Genomic DNA, 21,119 nt, shown 5'->3' on the forward strand with positions numbered 1-21,119 from the left:
GATGGTGACACCCCGGGTCACCATCCCATCGACGGGTGCCGAGTGTGTGCAAGGCAGCAATTGTGTACAGAGAGACACGCAGCGGATAAGAAAGTCATAACTAAGTACCAGAATTTTTCTTAACGTAATACAAACTGTTTAAAACATACATAGATAAAATATTACAAGAAACACAAATACAAGTTTGAAAACAGATAAAAAGCACAGCATCAGCATCCCGGCGGAGCCGCATCCTCGGGCTCAGCCTCCTCCTCCTCTTCCTCGAACTCTGCACCAAAAGCTACGGAACCAAGAAAGGTTCCGCAGGTAAGTATGACCCAAACACTACCAGATGAAAATACATATAACCCAAACAACAAGAAAGCAAGATCAAACAAACACACACCCCGCAACACATATATTTTACCACGCACGCCAAGACCCAAAAGGCCCACCAACCTCCATAAAGCCACACCTCGCCATTATCCCAGATAATGGCCCAAACCACCATTTTTCCCAGAAAAATGATCATAACCGAAAAACCATACCACAACCCGCTCCGTATGCACCATGATCTCCCCTAGGGATCATCCGCACACCCTGGCTCAGTGCCACACCGTAGAGAACGGCTACGCGTGCGACACCTAAACGAGCGATGCCCAGACTCGTGCCATGCACGTACCGGGCCGGACCATCCTCTAGCCCTCGCCAGCGAAGGGCCACGGGATCGGTGAATAGAGCGATGCCTGGACTCGTGCTCAGCACGTACCGGGCCAGACCCATCCTCTAATTTCCGCTCCCGGAGTCAGTGAGTAGAGCGATGCCTGGACTCGTGCTCAGCACGTACCGGGCCAGACCCATCCTCTAATACTACTCCGTCATCGCGCAGGGCCTCAGAATCGGTGAATAGAGCGATGCCTGGACTCGTGCTCAGCACGTACCGGGCCAGACCCATCCTCTAGTACCGAACTCGTCAGCGCCCAGACGACTACTCAGGGGATGTCACTCAGTATTGACCGCTCCCGAGTGATCAGAGGAGCTCCACCGTGATAATAACCCATCACGGCTTGGGCTCGTGAGACACACGCACCCAAACGCCAAAACGCCGATAAGCATGATGCACATGCACGCGATATGCAACGCACACAAATAAAATGCAACGCACGCCACACGGCCCAATCAAAACAACCAAACACAACCAACCAAACAAACACTCCGTCCTCAATCCATCCGACCCCCGAAACTCCTCGGACTCAGTCCGGAATCAACAACCAACAATAATCAATTAAATATATAATTAATTAAATAAAACCATTGAATGAGCAATATATATTAAAATCTGAAAATAGGGTTTGGAAAATACTTACAGCGCTATACGGTATTTTTAGAAAGCTCACGGTGTTGCAAACGGCGGAAAAACAGCAACGTCACAGTGAAAATTCACTGTGGCCGTGGGTCCGAAAAACCCACTTTTGAACGGGGACAAACTAGGACACGAGATTGATAGGGTATGGTCTAGAGGTGGTTGTGAAGCTATAGGAAGTGACGGACGGCCGTGGGTGGCGGCGGAATGGCCGGAAATGGCCGAAAATGGCAAATCGGAAAACAAGCTCGTGGGAGCTGCTCCGGTGGTCGATGGAGGCCGGAAATGGGTGGGTTAGGACGGCAAGAGGTCGGTGATGAAGTGGTGAAGAAATGGTGGCCGGAGGTGGAGCGACGGCGGCGGATCGGAGGAAAAACCGTGGAGGCTTTGGAGAGCTTTTCCGGCCAAACGGCCGGTCGGATGGGGGTGATTTTCGGTGGGGAGGTGCGCCGGAGGTGGACGAACCGAATGGCACCGGCGGTGAGCCGCACGGTGGCCGGACGGCGGTAGATCGGGGGCAAGACCAGTCCGACGTGAGGGAGAGGGAGGAGAGAGAGAGAGAGCTCGAGGGGGGGTGAGCCGATCGGGGAGAGAGAAAGGGAGGGAAAAAAGAAAAGAAAAAAAAAGAAAGAAGAAGAAAAAAGAAAAAAAGGAAAAAGAAAAAGAAAAAGAGAGGAAAAAGGGAAAAGATGTAGGGAAAAGATGAGGTCCAAACCTCATTCCGGAAAGCAAAACTAACCCGCCAAAAAGATTAAAAAAACACAAAATAACTAAATAAAACACAACACCAAATAAAATAAATTAATTTAAAAACCAACATTAAAAACGCAAATAAATTAAAATAAATAGCTAATATATTAATTAAAATAAAAACAATTATTTCAGCGAAAATACACTCAAAAACGGGTCATCACATCCTCCCCTCCTTAAAAACAATTTCGTCCTCGAAATTGCAAGATCACCACCAACTTAAACCAAGCCACACAAACGCACATGAACCAACTGAGACCAAGATTAAAATACATACCTTCATCATTCAAACAAATATGGATACTGCTCCCTCATGTCCGCCACTCGCTCCCAAGAGAAGTCTTGTGCTAGCGGATCTCCCCAAGCCACTTTAACCAACGGTATCGTCTTGGACCTCAATTGTTGCTCCTTCCAATCCAAAATCTGCGACGGAACAACTTCATAAGTGAGATCCGGTTGCAACTGAATACTTGCTGGGTCGACGAAGCGTGGCTCTTGCTGTCCAAAGCTTTTCTTCAGGGATGATACGTGGAAGACATCATGAACATCCCCAAAATAATCTGGCAAAGCAACTCTGTAGGCGACGGACCCTACTCTCTCCAGAATCTGAAAAGGGCCGACATACCTTGGATCTAGCTTCCTCTTTTTACCAAAACGCTTGACACCTCTCATGGGAGAGACTTTAAGATAAACCCAATCACCAACTTCAAATGACAATTCTCTCCTCCTGGTATCAGCGTAGCTTTTCTGGCGACTCTGAGCTGCCGCCATTTTATCTCTGATGATCCGGACTTGGCTTTGCATCTCTTGAATTATTTCGGGTCCAATCACCCTACTCTCCCCAACCTCATCCCAACACAAGGGCGACCTGCACTTTCTCCCATAAAGAGCTTCGTAGGGAGCCATCTGAATGGTCGCATGGAAGCTGTTATTGTAGGCAAACTCAATGAGCGGCAAATGATTTTCCCAACTCCCTTGGAATTCCATGACACACGCTCGCAGCATGTCTTCCAAAGTCTGAATGGTGCGTTCTGACTGGCCGTCTGTCTGCGGGTGATAGGCAGTACTGAACTTCAATTTAGTACCCAAAGCTGCCTGTAAACTCTTCCAGAACTGCGATGTGAACCTCGGGTCCCGATCCGACACTATACTCTTTGGTATGCCGTGTAGCCGCACTATCTCCTTGACATACAAACGGGTTAACTTACCCAAAGAGTCGGTGTTATTAACAGGCAGAAAATGAGCACTCTTCGTTAATCGGTCCACAATCACCCAAACAGAATTCTTCCCACTAGGCGTTCTCGGCAAACCCACAACAAAGTCCATCGTGATGTCATCCCATTTCCACTCAGGAATAGGGAGGGGTTGGAGCACACCTGCAGGTCTCTGATGTTCGGCCTTTACCTGTCGGCATGTGTGGCATTTTTCAACATGTAAGGCGATGTCCTTCTTCATTCCATCCCACCAGTAATTCTTCTTCAAGTCCCGATACATTTTTGTACTGCCTGGATGAACAGAATAAGGGGCCGCATGAGCCTCCGCCATGATCCGCTCTTTGAAATCTGAGTCCTTTGGAATCACTCTGCGATCTCGGAACCGTAAAATCCCATCACTATCCAAGCTATAGTGCAACGGCCCTCGAGACTTTCGAACTCTTTTCCTGATGTTCAGCAGCTTCGAATCCTTTCTTTGGGGAGCTTTCAATTCTTCAAAATCGGTTACCCGAATATCAAGAACTGATGATAAAATCTCCACTTGCTGCGAACTCTCTAGTAGGAGCCTTCTCATCCCACAAAGTAACGAATCCACTTCCGACGGCTCAGCTTCATCTTCCAAATGTAACTTCCGGCTCAAAGCATCAGCAACTATATTAGCCTTTCCTGGATGGTACTTGATCTCACACTGATAGTCACTGATTAGCTCCAGCCACCGCCTTTGCCTCATATTTAAATTTTTCTGGGAAAACAAATGCTTCAAACTCTTATGATCAGTAAATACCTCACAAGCTTCCCCATACAAGAAATGCCGCCAGATCTTGAGTGCAAAAACAATCGCAGCCAATTCTAGATCGTGCGTCGGGTAATTCTTTTCATGGTCCTTAAGCTGACGAGATGCATAGGCTACAACCCGTCCTTCCTGCATAAGGACACAACCCAACCCAAACTTGGACGCATCGCTGAAGACTACGAAAGGCTTATGCGGTTCAGGGAGTGCTAACACTGGTGCCGTCGTCAACCTGTTCTTTAATTCCTGGAAGCTTCTCTCACATTTATCTGACCATACAAATTCTGTATTCTTCCGAGTCAAGGCTGTGAGAGGTCCGGATAGGCGAGCAAAACCTTCTACAAATCTTCGATAATAACCGGCGAGCCCCAAGAAACTCCTGATCTCCCGTACTGTAGTCGGGCGTGGCCATGACAAAATGGCTTCTATTTTACTAGGATCAACTGCCACCCCGCCCCTGGAAATTACATGCCCGAGAAATTTAACTTCTTCCAACCAGAACTCACACTTGCTAAGCTTGGCATAAAGCCGGTGTTCTCTCAATCTTTCAAGTACCAGACTAAGATGATACACATGCTCTTCAACATCTCGAGAATAAATCAGTATATCATCAATAAATACCACCACAAAAGAATCCAGATAAGGTTGGAACACCCGATGCATTAAATCCATGAAAGCAGCAGGAGCATTAGCTAGCCCAAACGGCATCACCTTAAATTCATAGTGTCCATACCTCGACCTGAAGGCAGTTTTAGGCACATCCTGCTCTCTGATTCTCAGCTGGTAGTATCCCGACCTCAGATCAATTTTAGAGAACACGGCTGCTCCCTGAAGCTGGTCAAATAAATCATCTATCCGCGGGAGAGGATATTTATTTTTGATGGTCACCTTGTTCAACTCCCGATAGTCAATGCACATACGAAGAGTTCCATCTTTCTTTTTAACAAATAAAACTGGGGCACCCCACGGCGATGTACTAGGCTGAATAAATCCCTTCTCTACTAATTCTTGCAACTGAGTCTTCAACTCTTTCAATTCAGCCGGTGCCATGCGGTAAGGAGCCTTATGCACAGGAGCCGCTCCAGGTTCCAAATCTATAACAACCTCCATCTCTCGCACGGGGGGTAGTCCGGGCAAATCATCCACAAACACATCGGGGAACTCTTCCACAACTGGAATGTCTGCCAAGGACTTCTTCTCAGACGGCGTGGATACCATCTGGACCAAGAATGCATCCGCTCCCCATGCAATTTCTCTTCTTGCCTGTATCGCCGATATAATCATCGGTTTTTCTTTCAATTTACTCCCCGCGAATTCCAGACAATCACCATCCGGAAGCTGAAAGCTAACTGTCCGACTTCTGCAATTAATAGTCGCAGAATATCGGTATAGCCAATCCATCCCGAGTATGATATCAAAGCCCAACAGCTTGAACACTACCAGATCAGCATCCAAAAACCTTCCCTCAAAATTTAACGGGCATCCCAAAGCAACTTTGGAACACCACACCCTCTCACCATCGGGTAGGGCCACTACCATAGCCTTCGGCAACGGTTCCATGACCAAGTTACACACCCGAGCAAACGTGGAAGACACAAACGATTGTGAAGCACCGGAATCAAATAAAGTACAAGCATAAAACTCATACAAACGAACTCTTCCTGAACCAAACACACAACCCATGAAATAAAAAAAAAACAAAGAAAGAGCCAAATGCACCAAAAATTAAATCCAACTTAAAATTAATTTAATCCATACCTGTGATTACTCCAGCATCATGGGTCGCTGGTGCCTCATCATCTACCTCTCCGGGTGTGACAGCATAAACCCGGGCTTGCACTGGTTGTCTCGGGTTGGTTCTTCCACCGAGCCTACCTCCACGGTTCCCTTGAACCATTCTTGGACATTCTCGGGAAAAATGGCCCTGCTGGCCACAAGTAAAACATCGAGCTCCACCAGAAGAGCACTCGCCCGCATGAGCTCTATTACAAATCCCACATACAGGTACACGTCCTCCCATGCGAACACTTGAGGATGCTTGCGATCGAGTCCCGGACCGCTGAACAAACTTCTGGGGCGAACCCGAGCTACTTCCTTCACCAGAAAAACTCCGCCTCTTTTGTCCTGGAGGGGAGCCCATACCCAGATTATTTTCCCGCTCTATAAGGGTGGCCACATCCACTAACTCCTGAAAAGTGGATATCCGGTGGCTGACCACCAAACGGCGTATATCAGGGCGTAGTCCCTCCTGGAAACGCTCTGCTCGCAACTCCTCAGTGGCAACAAGATGAGGAGCGAATTGCTCAAGTTCTATGAACCTCCGGGCGTATTGTTCCACTGTTGCGCCCCCTTGGATCAAATTAGAGAATTCTCTTGCCTTTTGTTTTCTTACTGAGGCGGGAAAGAAGCGGTCATTGAACTCCTTCTTGAAACGCTGCCAGGTCACTGCAGCGAAAGATCCCAACTCAGCTTCCAGCATCACCCTCCTGGTACCCCACCAATCAGAAGCGATACCCTGCAAAAGATAGCTGGCGTAGAGTACTTGCTGAGCTTCAGTGCATCCACACACCTCAAAGGTTTTCTCCAAGTCTTTGATCCATCTTCCAGCCTGAAGAGGATCCTCATTTCCAGTGAAGTGTGGAGTCCGATGCGCTAGGAAGCGCTCATAGGTGCATCCGGCTTGCACCATGCTACTTGACCCGCCCGGATACATCCAAGGCCCTCCCTGATATGGCCAAGGACCTCCTGGTTGTGGCCAATACACTCCCTGTGGCGGACAAGGCCCTCCGGGTGGTGGACAAGGCCCTCCTTGTGGTGGCCAAGGACCTCCTTGTGGTGGCCAAGGTCCTTGTGGTGGCCAAGGCCCTGCCTGTTGTGGCCTAATATTCTGTTGCATAAACTCCGTCATCTGCCTTATTGCCTCGGCTAAGGAGTCATCTCTGGAGGTATTGTCTTGCGGTTCCTGAGTATTTTTCCTTGGTCTTCCTGGTCTTCCCATTTTCCTGACACAACACCACACTTGACCCTCCTTTAAGAAAACAAATAAAACCATCACAAAACCAACATAAACAAAAACAACACAACACAACAAGAAACAAAAGAAACCGGCATGTTAAAACATAACTAAATAAATAAAAACAAGCAAACAAGCTCAAACAAATAAACAAATAAAACAACTATACTTAACATAATTTTTAAAACACAACTTTAAAACATTTTGGTACTACCTACGGGACATGTGGTTTTACCCAGAGCCAAACTGCTCTGATACCACCTGTGACGCCCCCAAAATCCCCACGCCCGAACACGGGGAAATTGAGACGTCCGGATGGTGACACCCCGGGTCACCATCCCATCGACGGGTGCCGAGTGTGTGCAAGGCAGCAATTGTGTACAGAGAGACACGCAGCGGATAAGAAAGTCATAACTAAGTACCAGAATTTTTCTTAACGTAATACAAGCTGTTTAAAACATACATAGATAAAATATTACAAGAAACACAAATACAAGTTTGAAAACAGATAAAAAGCACAGCATCAGCATCCCGGCGGAGCCGCATCCTCGGGCTCAGCCTCCTCCTCCTCTTCCTCGAACTCTGCACCAAAAGCTACGGAACCAAGAAAGGTTCCGCAGGTAAGTATGACCCAAACACTACCAGATGAAAATACATATAACCCAAACAACAAGAAAGCAAGATCAAACAAACACACACCCCGCAACACATATATTTTACCACGCACGCCAAGACCCAAAAGGCCCACCAACCTCCATAAAGCCACACCTCGCCATTATCCCAGATAATGGCCCAAACCACCATTTTTCCCAGAAAAAGGATCATAACCGAAAAACCATACCACAACCCGCTCCGTATGCACCATGATCTCCCCTAGGGATCATCCGCACACCCTGGCTCAGTGCCACACCGTAGAGAACGGCTACGCGTGCGACACCTAAACGAGCGATGCCCAGACTCGTGCCATGCACGTACCGGGCCGGACCATCCTCTAGCCCTCGCCAGCGAAGGGCCACGGGATCGGTGAATAGAGCGATGCCTGGACTCGTGCTCAGCACGTACCGGGCCAGACCCATCCTCTAATTTCCGCTCCTGGAGTCAGTGAGTAGAGCGATGCCTGGACTCGTGCTCAGCACGTACCGGGCCAGACCCATCCTCTAATACTACTCCGTCATCGCGCAGGGCCTCAGAATCGGTGAATAGAGCGATGCCTGGACTCGTGCTCAGCACGTACCGGGCCAGACCCATCCTCTAGTACCGAACTCGTCAGCGCCCAGACGACTACTCAGGGGATGTCACTCAGTATTGACCGCTCCCGAGTGATCAGAGGAGCTCCACCGTGATAATAACCCATCACGGCTTGGGCTCGTGAGACACACGCACCCAAACGCCAAAACGCCGATAAGCATGATGCACATGCACGCGATATGCAACGCACACAAATAAAATGCAACGCACGCCACACGGCCCAATCAAAACAACCAAACACAACCAACCAAACAAACACTCCGTCCTCAATCCATCCGACCCCCGAAACTCCTCGGACTCAGTCCGGAATCAACAACCAACAATAATCAATTAAATATATAATTAATTAAATAAAACCATTGAATGAGCAATATATATTAAAATCTGAAAATAGGGTTTGGAAAATACTTACAGCGCTATACGGTATTTTTAGAAAGCTCACGGTGTTGCAAACGGCGGAAAAACAGCAACGTCACAGTGAAAATTCACTGTGGCCGTGGGTCCGAAAAACCCACTTTTGAACGGGGACAAACTAGGACACGAGATTGATAGGGTATGGTCTAGAGGTGGTTGTGAAGCTATAGGAAGTGACGGACGGCCGTGGGTGGCGGCGGAATGGCCGAAAATGGCCGAAAATGGCAAATCGGAAAACAAGCTCGTGGGAGCTGCTCCGGTGGTCGATGGAGGCCGGAAATGGGTGGGTTAGGACGACAAGAGGTCGGTGATGAAGTGGTGAAGAAATGGTGGCCGGAGGTGGAGCGACGGCGGCGGATCGGAGGAAAAACCGTGGAGGCTTTGGAGAGCTTTTCCGGCCAAACGGCCGGCCGGATGGGGGTGATTTTCGGTGGGGAGGTGCGCCGGAGGTGGACGAACCGAATGGCACCGGCGGTGAGCCGCACGGTGGCCGGACGGCGGTAGATCGGGGGCAAGACCAGTCCGGCGTGAGGGAGAGGGAGGAGAGAGAGAGAGAGCTCGGGGGGGGGTGAGCCGATCGGGGAGAGAGAAAGGGAGGGAAAAAAGAAAAGAAAAAAAAAGAAAGAAGAAGAAAAAAGAAAAAAAGGAAAAAGAAAAAGAAAAAGAGAGGAAAAAGGGAAAAGATGTAGGGAAAAGATGAGGTCCAAACCTCATTCCGGAAAGCAAAACTAACCCGCCAAAAAGATTAAAAAAACACAAAACAACTAAATAAAACACAACACCAAATAAAATAAATTAATTTAAAAACCAACATTAAAAACGCAAATAAATTAAAATAAATAGCTAATATATTAATTAAAATAAAAACAATTATTTCAGCGAAAATACACTCAAAAACGGGTCATCACATTCAATTAGATTCGATGAACCATATATGGTATGAATGTATGCTTTACTCAATATTAGATTTTGAAAATATTTTTTATCCTTAGGAATTGTGTGAGTTGTAGCACTATCAGCCAGACATACATCTCTATTATTCATCTCAGAGATAGAAAGTTCATCAGTAAGACTTATGATTTTACAAAATATATAAAACTTTCATTACTATAAAACATTGCAAAATATAAAAGAAAATTTATAATAAGATAAAGAAAATACATTAATTAAAAAGGAACACTTCCATCACCAATTAAATGATCAACTCTACCACTAGAATCCTCAAAGAAATCAGAAATATCAAGACTTGTCATATCTTCTCCATCTATAGAATCTAAAGCATCTGATGGTTCAGCAAAATTTGTTTTAAACTTTTTTATTTTTTCTTTTATAGAAGCTTGGTATAAGTCAACCAAGTGCTTAGCTGTGCGACAGGTATGAGACTAATGTCCAGTCATACCACATCTATGGTATCCATCTTCATCTTTTTTCAAAAATTTGTTTTGAGGACCTTTACCCTTCTCTGAGTTGAATAACTTCTAGTGGTACGGTGTATATATATTATTATCCCTTTTAGTGTGGTCGTTTCTAGAACCTCCACTTCTATAGTTTTTCCTACCACGTCTACACCCTCGGTTTCTTTGAAAAGATGCACCATTCGCTTCTAGGAATGGTGTAAATTTAGTATCATTCACTTTAGGGAATGATATAGAACTAGTAGGACGTGACTGATAATTTCTTAACAAAAACTCATTATTTTGCTCAGTCAATAGAAGACAAGATATAAGTTCAAAATATTTTTTAAACTTTCGCTCTCGATACTGTCATCATCAGTGAATTTTTTACTACATAACTTTAATAGAAAGCTAATTTTAAAGAGTGCAAAGTTATATTCACTAACACTCTTGAAGTCTTGCACCCTCAGGTGCATCCAATCATGACAAGCTTTTGGGAGGATTACAGTTTTCTGGTGCTCATATCTCTCCCTTAAATCATTCTACAAAATAAGTGGATCTTTCATCGCCAGTTTTTAATTCTTCATGAAGATGGTGCTGAAAGAAAATCATTACCTTAGCGCGGTCCTGCCGGGACCCTTAATTTTCTTATTTAATTGTATCTCCCAGGTTCATCGCATCCAGATGGATCTAAGCATCAAGGATCCAAGATAAATAATTTTTTTCAGAAATGTCAAGAACAACGAATTTCAATTTTGTAAGATTTGACATTTTTTGAAGTAAAGGACTACTAGCTTCAAAATCGTCAGAACTTTCGTGCTGATAACGTGTTATGAAACTAAAAAAGAAATGATATTGCAAGACAGAGATGATATTGTAAGAGAAAAAGTTGTTATTCAAATGTAAAACTTGATTATATACAAGTGAATTATACCCATATATATAAGAGTACAAAGGAGTAGGTATAACTTAAGTCTTAATTGATGGCTAAAGATAGGTCTTAATTGATGACTTAATGGTCTTAATTAATGGGTAAAGATTGGTCTTAATTGATGGCTTCAATGGTCTTAATTAATGGCTATGTATGGTCATACAATAAGTTTATAACAAAAATTATTTATTTGCCATTAATTAATTTTAGTGAAATAATTAATTTTAATTAAAATTAATTATAAATAGTATTTTGATTACAATAAATTAATCACAAAAGTCTGATTTTCTTATATAGTAAGTTTGACGTACAAGCCATAACCTTGCTATGAAAAAAATAAAGGAAAGACCTTCGAACATGACTATCATGTGGCTAGTTTACACATGTGTTATTACTGTCCACTTAGTGGTGACAAGAAATGAATGGGCTACAAAAGTGATATTTCTTGTAGTGACCAATCAATAAAAATAAATAAGAAACTTGCCTGATTTGGTGCAATTCCATGCTAGGCCCAGTCACACTGTTGCTAAATTTGTGAGCTAACACTCGTGATGGAGGCTGTCAACATCCTGCAATGGTGGTCGCTGCTTCGAAATATATGAGTTAGATTCTAGTGACGGCCACTACCCTAAATGCTGGCCAGAGTGGTGATTGGAACTGATCTTAAAAATAATTAGGATTATGAAGTTTATGTTAACCATTGTGTTGCAATTATGCTAGACAAGAAGAAGAAGAAATCTGCCACTCAAGACCAAGCTGGCATTGCTATAATCATGGGCTGTACTAATTATGACATAGTCAAGATTTAAGGGAGAAAATTATGCAATTTTCATTTATTGTCTTGATATTTGAATCCTATATTTATTTAGCCATTACATTACAAAGATGTATATATAAGGATATGTAAATATGAAATGATATACTGCCTTTCTTCCAATTCTTATTTGTATTGTTATTATTTTACATGGCATTTAGAGGCACAAACGCTAACACCACTATATATCTATCATGTCAAATACATCATATGTTGCTTCCTTTCTCATTTCTAATCTCACTCAACTCATCTCCATTAAACTAGACAACAACAACTACCTATTATGGGTTTCACAATTCCTACCAATGTTAAGAACCCATGATCTTGTCAAAATTATAGAAGGATTTAAGCCATGTCCTACACAATTTCTTCCTACCCAAGAAGGGTCCACTTTGAATCCAGTCTATGTTCTCTGGAATAAGAAGGATCAGTACCTTCTGATTTGGATTAATGCAACTCTAATTGAGAGTTTTCTTTCCACTCTATTTGGACTCAATACCACATGCTAAGTATGGCTTTCCTTGGCCTCTCGGTTTACCTGTCACTCCAGATCTCGATTTACTCATCTAAAGAGACAACTTCAGACACTCAAACATGATTCTAAGTCTTGCACTCAATATCTTCAATTAGCCAAATCTAGGGCAGATAAGCTTCCAGCTATTGGCAAGCCTGTGGATGATGAAGATTTGATTTCCTTCATCATTAGTGGTCTACATCCATCATATAGCCCTTTTGTTACTTCTTTTTCTTTTGCTGCGCTACCAATCCAATACTTTAGATGACTTTCAAGTTGAATTACTTGACCATGAAATTCTGCTTGAACCTCAACAAAAAATTATGCCACCCGAAACTAGTACTTTTGCTCTATTTAGCAACAAAGGCAACAAGAACTTCAATCCTTGCAAATTTAGACAGAATACCACTTCAAAATCTTTCCCTCAAAAGCAATCAACCCAGTCGCTTTCTAACAACACTCACAATCAAGCTTCTACAACCAAATCTGGCTTTATATTTCAAAACAATAATTATACCCCTTGTTAGATTTGTGGCAAAACTAACCATCAAGCTCTTGATTGTTTTCACAGGATGGATTACTCTTTTCAAGGAAGACACCCTCCTCACTAGCTAGCTGCCATGGTTGCCCAAACAAATGCTCAGTTTGAAGAAACTGATTATTGGTTTGCAGACAGTGGAGCAAACCAACATATTACTACTTCACTTGAAAATCTAACCTTACAACATCCTTTCCAAGGCAATGACTCCGTAGCTGTGAGTAATGGTTCTAATCTCAACATTGCACATATTGGTTTTGCTACTCTTCAACCTAATGGTTCATCCTTTAACTTAGAACATATACTACACTATCCATAAGTATCTGCAAATCTACTTTCCATACAATAGTTTTGCATAGATAATTCTTGCTATTTTTTTGCTCACATCTGATCATTGTTTTGTTAAAGAAATTGCAACAAGAAAGATCCCACTGCAAGGTATAAGTGAGAATATACTCTATTCAATCCACCTGGGAAGAATATCTAAAAATAAGACAAGCCAAATCACTGCTCTACTTGGCATCAAGACCTCTACTTCTGTTTGGCACCTCAGAGTAGGCTGTTCGCATCTTGCTATAACTCAAAAAGTATTGAAATGTTTCAATCTTCCAATCACATACTCCATTAATAAAATCCCATTTTGTTCTAATTGCTGTCAACTTGCAAAGAACAAATAGTTATCATTTCATAATTCTACTCCACAAAGCTCTACACCACTTGATTTAATACATTCTGATGTTTGGACATCTCCCATTCCATCACATAGTGGCTGCAAGTACTATGTCCTCTTTGTAGATGACTACTCTCGGTTCACATGGTTATTTCCCATTCAACAAAAATTTGATGTCTTTATATGTTTTGTCAAATTTAAGTGTTTAGTGGAAAATCTCCTATCATACAAAATTAAAGCCTTACAAACAGAAGGAGGTGGAGAATACACCTCTACTCAGTTTAAGTTTTTCCTTGAAACTCATGGGATTCTACATAGATCCTCTTGCCCATACACTACACAACAAAATGGTGTAGCAGAGTGTAAGTATAGATATATTGTGAAGACAAACTTAGAACTTTTAGCCACATCTAGTCTCCCAAAGTCTTACTGGGTTGATTCCTTTGTCACATCAGTTTATTTGATCAATAGGCTCCATAGTCCTCTCCCAAACTTCACTTATCTATACACCAAATTGCTTAACAAAGATCCTAATTATGCCTCTCTTTATTCTTTGGATGTGCTTATTTCCCTTTGTTTCGACCTTACAACAAGCACAAGTTAGATTTTAGAACAAAAAGATGCATTTTTATTGGTTACAATCTAAATAAAAAAGGCTACGGGTGTCTTGATACATCAACCAATCGAGTATTTATTTCCAAGCATGTGATTTTTGATGAAGATTCTTTCCTAGCTTGAGATTAAGCCATTCTCTCCTCTACAATAGAAAAAGGATCTTCTTCAGGTAATGCTCTTCTCATTTCCCCTCCTTCATTATCTTATCCTTTTTCTACAGCATCTATTGTCTCAAATATATACCTACAGAGTCTATATTAGCCTCTCAATCTAATCCCCTTTCCCCATCTCCACTACCTCCTGTACCATGTCCTAAACCTTCTCATCCAATGGTTACTCGAGCACAAGCTGGAACCTCTAGGCCTAAATCATTTCTACATGTATTCTAGTAAGCATCCAATCATGGTACTCCATGCTCCATTGTTGCCTTTTGAATACAAAACCTTCAAATAAGCTTCCAAGTTACCTGAGTGGCTTGCTGCTATGAAGTTTGAGTTCACTACAATACAAGTAAATAACACTTAGACCTTATGTCCAAGACCCTCAAAGCAACATGTCATAAGCTGCAAATGGGTGTTTAAGGTCAAGAAAATATCAAATGGTTCCCTGGACAGATACAAGGCTAGACTTATTGCTAAAGGACATGAGCAACAAGATGGTATTAACTACACTAAAACCTTTAGTCCAATCATTAAACCGGCCACCATCCATGTAGTTTTGGCAATTGCAGTCCATCATGATTGGCCAATTCGTTAATTAGATGTCTTAAATGCTTTCCTCTATGGTCAATTAAATGAGGAAGTCTTCATGGAGTAGTCGCTAGGCTTTGTAGATAACCAATTTCCTGATCATGTCTGCAAGCTTAAAAAGTCCATTTATGGCATTAAACAAGCCCCTCGGGCTTGGTTTAATAAGCTTTTAGAAGTATTCACTGCTCTTCGCTTTAATGAATTTGAAGTAGATAATTCATTCTTCACCTTCCACTTCAACTTGATTCACATCTTTGTGCTTCTGTATGTTGATGATATTATCATCACAGGAACACATTTAAATCACAGTTAGTAGCTTATTCAGCATCTTAGCAAACACTTTGTAATGAAGGATCTTCACTCCTTATCCTTCTTTCCTGGCATTCAAGTGCTTCGTGAAACTGATGGTCTTGATTTAAATCAAGTCAAATACATATTGGATCTTCTCAACAGAGCCAAATGGTTGGGGCAAGGCCTTAATTCTCTTTGGTTCAAAACTCTCTCAAGCTGATGGAGTCCCTCTTGATAATAGACAGCTACTAAGAGAGTCCTTCAATAACTTAAAGGGTCTCTCAATCATGACCTACACTTCACTCAAGGATCCCTTAGCTTGAATACATTTTGTGACTCAGATTGGGTAGGCTCCACAAATGATAGAGATCTACCATAGGCTATGGCATTTACATAGGTCTCTATCTAGTCTCTTGGAGTGCTAAGAAGCATGCTGTAGTCTCCAAGTCTAGCATAGAAGCTAAATACCGTTTCTTGGCACTGGTCACCTCAGAAATGCATTGGTTATGCATGTTACTTTGTTACTTACATGTCCCTCTTCAGACAATTCCTACATTTTGGTGTGACAAAGTAGGTGCACTAGCTCTAGCATCCAATCCAATTTTCCATGCTAGAGCTAAGCATATAGAGGTGGACTACAATTTCATTCGTGAGAAGGTCCTTAATATAGATATCTCCTTATAATACATACCCTCTGCGGATCAAACTGCTGATGTGTTTACAAAAGGCTTAACTACAACTCTTTTTCTACTGTTAAGAGACAAGTTCATGGTTCATCAACTCCCCATGCACTTGAGGGGGATGTTAACTAGTATGCTGCAATTATGCTAGACAAGAAAAAAAAAAAAAAGAAAAAGAAATCACCCACTCAAGACCAAGTTAGCACTGCTGTAATCACATGATGTACAAATTGTGACATAGTCCATTGTGACATAGTCAAGACTTAAGGGAGAAGATTGTGCAATTTTCATTTATTGTCTTGATCTTGGAATCATGTAAATATGAAATGATATACTGCCTTCCTTCCAATCCTTCTCTGTATTGTTATTATTTTACAGTTTATGATTTATGTTTTATATTTGATTGTTTTAGTTTAGAGGAATATTTTAATTACAAAGAAATTACCTGAAAGTAAACTTTTAAAATGTAGTCTGATGTAGTACGTTAGATTGTTAGGTTACTTTTATTGTGAAATAGACCTAACGAATCATATAAAACTACGTCAATTTGTAAATTTATTTTTATATAATTTTTTTATATTTATAGCACTTCTTAAAAAAATAAGTTAGCCACGAATAGAATACTTTAGTTTAAGCCTGAAGAATCAAGTGTGGTGAATCCATTTTTTTTTTTTAAATTATGCAATATTTTTTTATCGGAGGAGCACTTAAAAGTCAGTTTTGCACCGACATTATGACCAAACTAGATACCCTCAAAAGCAGAAGCACGACATAATTAAACCGGTGTAAAACTAAGGGATAAAGAGAGAGTCACGCTTCGTATAGATCGTTATCCCTCTTGGAGTTTTTTAAAGGTTATTTTTATATATTGAATTGTCATTAGAAAAATCTTATTCATGAGACGATGTGGAAGATAAACATTCTATATTGTCGAGTTGGCAGGATTTGCATGTTAAAAAAATATTATAAATTTGAATATTATAAATTAAATTGTGGCATACCAATAATGATGTGGGTGGTGCACGCTTCACACTAATTTATGAATAGAATGACTCTTCTTATTAATATGTTTTCTTCTTATTTTTGTTTTGGAAAAAAGCACAAAATAAACCAGTTCTTTCTATAATTAGATTGTCATGGCTCTCATGACTGATTTTTATAATAAATAATATTTGTAGTTATAAAGTGCGTAATTACGTCGTATTTCTTTTAAAAAAATTGAATAAAAATAGAGTCTAAATAATTAATTTTTAAATAATAGACTTTACTAATTTTTTAAAAGAGTGCATGATACACATAATCTATAACTATATTTAGTATTATTAAATTTTTATTTTATGATTATTTTTTCTCTCTCTTGCCGCATGCCCCCTCGAATTTTGATAGGTCATATATAGGTGTTAAAACTTAAACTACTGTTTGAAAGGGACGGTGGAAGACCTGTAAATGGTGGTTTATGATTTAGCAAATTGAAGAAATCTTTCATGAGGCAACCAAAGGATTAAAAGAAATTGAACTGACGTGAGATGTGTTGGTTTATAATTTATAAATTTAGATTTTGAAATCATATAAAGTAATATGATTAATCAAACCGACAACCTCTTTTTAATAGTAATTTACTCATAATTTTATCGAAATTTAAGGTTGCATGAAGGCTGAAGCCACTTCGATCCACATCATGTCAGCTGAACACCAATAATATTGCGAGGCACCATTGAATAAAAAAAAACAAAGAAAGATATTAAAGAAGAAGAAGAAGAAGAACATGACATCTTTCTTTTCAATTATATTGCCTCATGAGAAAGCTCAGCCAATTTTTTTTTTTTTAATTTTATTTATTTATTTTATAACTACACGTTTAATTTCAACAAATTCTGTTATAAAATCTCTAACCCTACATCATCATTTCCAATTTTTATTGCAGTGTCGAATATTAAATGAACTAGAGATATCTATAGAATCAGTTATATATATTTATATGTTCTCTTGCGACGTACGCAAGATTAAATGAAAATGAGCATTAATTAACAGTGGAGACGATCTTTTGTTGTGCGGCGTGTAATGCGGATCATTGTGTTGTAGATTCAGACGAAACAAGAGTAAGACCAAATACATAATGGAAAAGCCTTTTTCATGATGGAAAATTTATTTTAGAGACTTGGTTAGACTGTGGCTCGACCTTGGATTGAGGGAACTTTGGCTCCAGTGAATTTTAGATAAATTAATTGTTCACTCGATATCCACTCGATAGTCCGCTCGAGTGAATCCTAGACAGATTGTTTGCTCGACACTCGCTCGATAGTCAGCTCAAGTAAACTCCAGATAAATTGTTTGATTGACACTCGCTCGACATCTCGCCGAGTGAATGTTCGAAAAACCTAGACTTGAGATTGAGGAGATTTCATGATTACTCTCTTGTACTCCACCTTTGTTACTTAGGAAATGTTTGGATAATGAGTTGAGATCATATGAGTTGATATGAAAGTTAAATAAAATATTGTTAGAATATTATTTTGTAATATTATTATTATTTTGAAATTTGAAAAATTTAAATTGTTTATTATATTTTGTGTGGGAACTTGAAAAAGTTGTAATGAGTAAATAAGATAAATTGGGGGGACTTTTGTATCCAAACTAGGCATAATGAATTCATTAAGACTGACCCTGCTAGTGGATGTAGTCTTGTTCTAAGCCAAACCATTTAAATTTTGGTATTCTTTGTGTGTGATTGTTGATTTATCTTTTGTTTGCTTCCACTATTATATTTCAAATTAGCTACTAGATATCTAGTTAATTCTAAAAAACTAGTCTCAAAGTGCTTGGTTTTGTGGAAGATCTTGAAAGATGGCTATGACAAAGTTTAAAGTAGAGAAATTAGATGATCAGAATAGCTATAGCTTATGGCACATCAAGATGAAGGCCGTGTTATGACAACAAGGGTTGCCAAAGGTGTTGGATGAGAAGGTGTTGGATGAATCTCCTACATTGACAAAGGACGATGAAGAGAAAGCACATAGTTTAATCTATTATCTCTCTCTGATAGAGTATTGCGAGAGGTCGTTGATGAAGAGATTGTCGCTGGTCTTTGGAAGAAACTTGAGTCTATATATGAAGAAGTCGCTCACCAACTATTTGTATTTGAAACAACGGTTATACATTCTCAAGATGAGGGAAGTAATTCCATTTTCGATCTTCTAGATGAATTTAATAAAATCATTATGGGTCTAAGGAATATTGATATTAAGCTTGATGATGAAGATAAAGCTTTAATTGTGTTGTGTTTGTTGCCAATTTCATTTGATAATTTTGTAAATTCGATGCTATATGGAGAGATATTATCTCCTGGACAGATGTAAAATTTGATCTAAATTCTAGGGAGTTGAGAACAAAATTGGGTGTACAAGGCATAGATAATCAAGCCTATGACTTGTTTTTGAAATGTTTTTCTAGTAGTAGATCCAGGGAAAGAAGTTCAGAAAATAGTAGGAGTAATTCTAGTGGCAGTTCAAAATTTAACAAGAAAAGTGTTAAATGTCAATTGTCATATGTTTGGCTCTTACAAGAACGAGTATCCCAGATTGAAGAACAAGGAGGAAGGTAAAAGTTCCACCAATGTTGTTAATTTTCTATGTAATTTTTGTTTTAGAATTTGAAAAAGTTAAATTATTTTTTGTATTTTGTTTGAAAGTTTAGAAAAGTTGTAATTATTAGTTTAAGAATGCTTGTGTTTGAGTAATGTTTGGGAAAAAAATGAGATGAGATGAAAACTACTTCCAAACATCCCCCTTAATAGCTCTAATGTTGTCCTAGCAGTTAGTAGTTTTAGCAGTCATTTTGATGACAAGTGGCTGATATAGTCAACTTGTACGTTTCAGATGTGCTTTTGTAGAGATTGGTTCACTACCTACGAATCAATCAACATTAATTCTATTTTGATTGGAAATGATATGACTTGTGAGATTATCAGGATTGGTGCAATCAATATTAAGATGTATAATGGAATTATTAGAACTTTGTCTAACCTTCGTCGTATTCCATCTTTGAAGAAAACCCTTATATCTTTAGGCACTCTTAACTCTTTTAATTATCAGTATACAGCTGAAGGTGAAGTCATTCGGGTCTACATGGGCTCTTTGTTTATAATGTAGGGAAATAAGATTGATGGTCTGTATTTTCTGTAGGGCAGTACAGTGATTGATACAACTGCAGTATTGACTACAGATGATCCAAATTTTGACATCACTCAAATGTGAGTGAGAAGGGTATGGTTATCTTGAGTAAGCAGGTTTACTGACTTTCGGGTCCATCTTTTGTTATCCATCTAAAGGTGGCATTCAATATTTACTTGTGTTTGTTGATGATCATTTGAGAAAATGTTTGGGTTTATTCATTTTTTTTTTTGGAGTGACGTGTTTGATAATATTAAAACACTAGAAGGATTTGATTGAGAATTTGATGGGCAAGAAGGTAAAGCTACTTTGTACTGACATTTGGGATGGAATTTTGATATTGTCAAGTACCATATAGTTGGGCCCACTCCATAGAAATGCAGTAGCTGAATGGAGTGAATCAAATTATTGTGTGAGAGCCCGTAGTATTTTTTGGTATGTCAGGCTTGTCAAAAGATCGGGTGAAGCGGTCAACACAGCTTACTATTAGGTGTACCTTTCTCTCGTCACAACTTTTTAGTTGTTGTTTCCGTAGGAAATGAGAGCAAGGTTATGGCAAGAAGGTGGAGTTGCTGGGAGAGCTTCATAATAGGAGTGCAGGTGGCACTCTAGATCATGCTATTGGAAAGGAGCATGATTTTGGCATTAGTGCACAGTGAGAGCGAATCTAAAGTTTTGTTTGGTAGAATATGCTCATGTAGACTTTGTGGTGTACTTTGGCGGAAAATATTGGTTATTAGCCTTTTGCATGCGTGTATTCAAAAACAGTTGTTCAATTAAGCAGTCTGTATAGTAGTGCATTGCTTTTTTGTGAAGAGATTGGATCTCTTCATTAGGACTAAACTTGTAAATTGGTCAAGTTGTTTATGGAGATGAAGATTTTTGGGTGAAAATGAGATTTCAAGAGATAGGAATTGTGTGTCCCATTTGGGAGGGGTGGAGGAGTTTTATTTTTCAATCTTTGGAGGGCATCTTTGATGTAT

Source organism: Carya illinoinensis, chromosome 16, assembly GCF_018687715.1.
Source record: "Carya illinoinensis cultivar Pawnee chromosome 16, C.illinoinensisPawnee_v1, whole genome shotgun sequence".
NCBI classification, from domain to species: domain Eukaryota; kingdom Viridiplantae; phylum Streptophyta; class Magnoliopsida; order Fagales; family Juglandaceae; genus Carya; species Carya illinoinensis.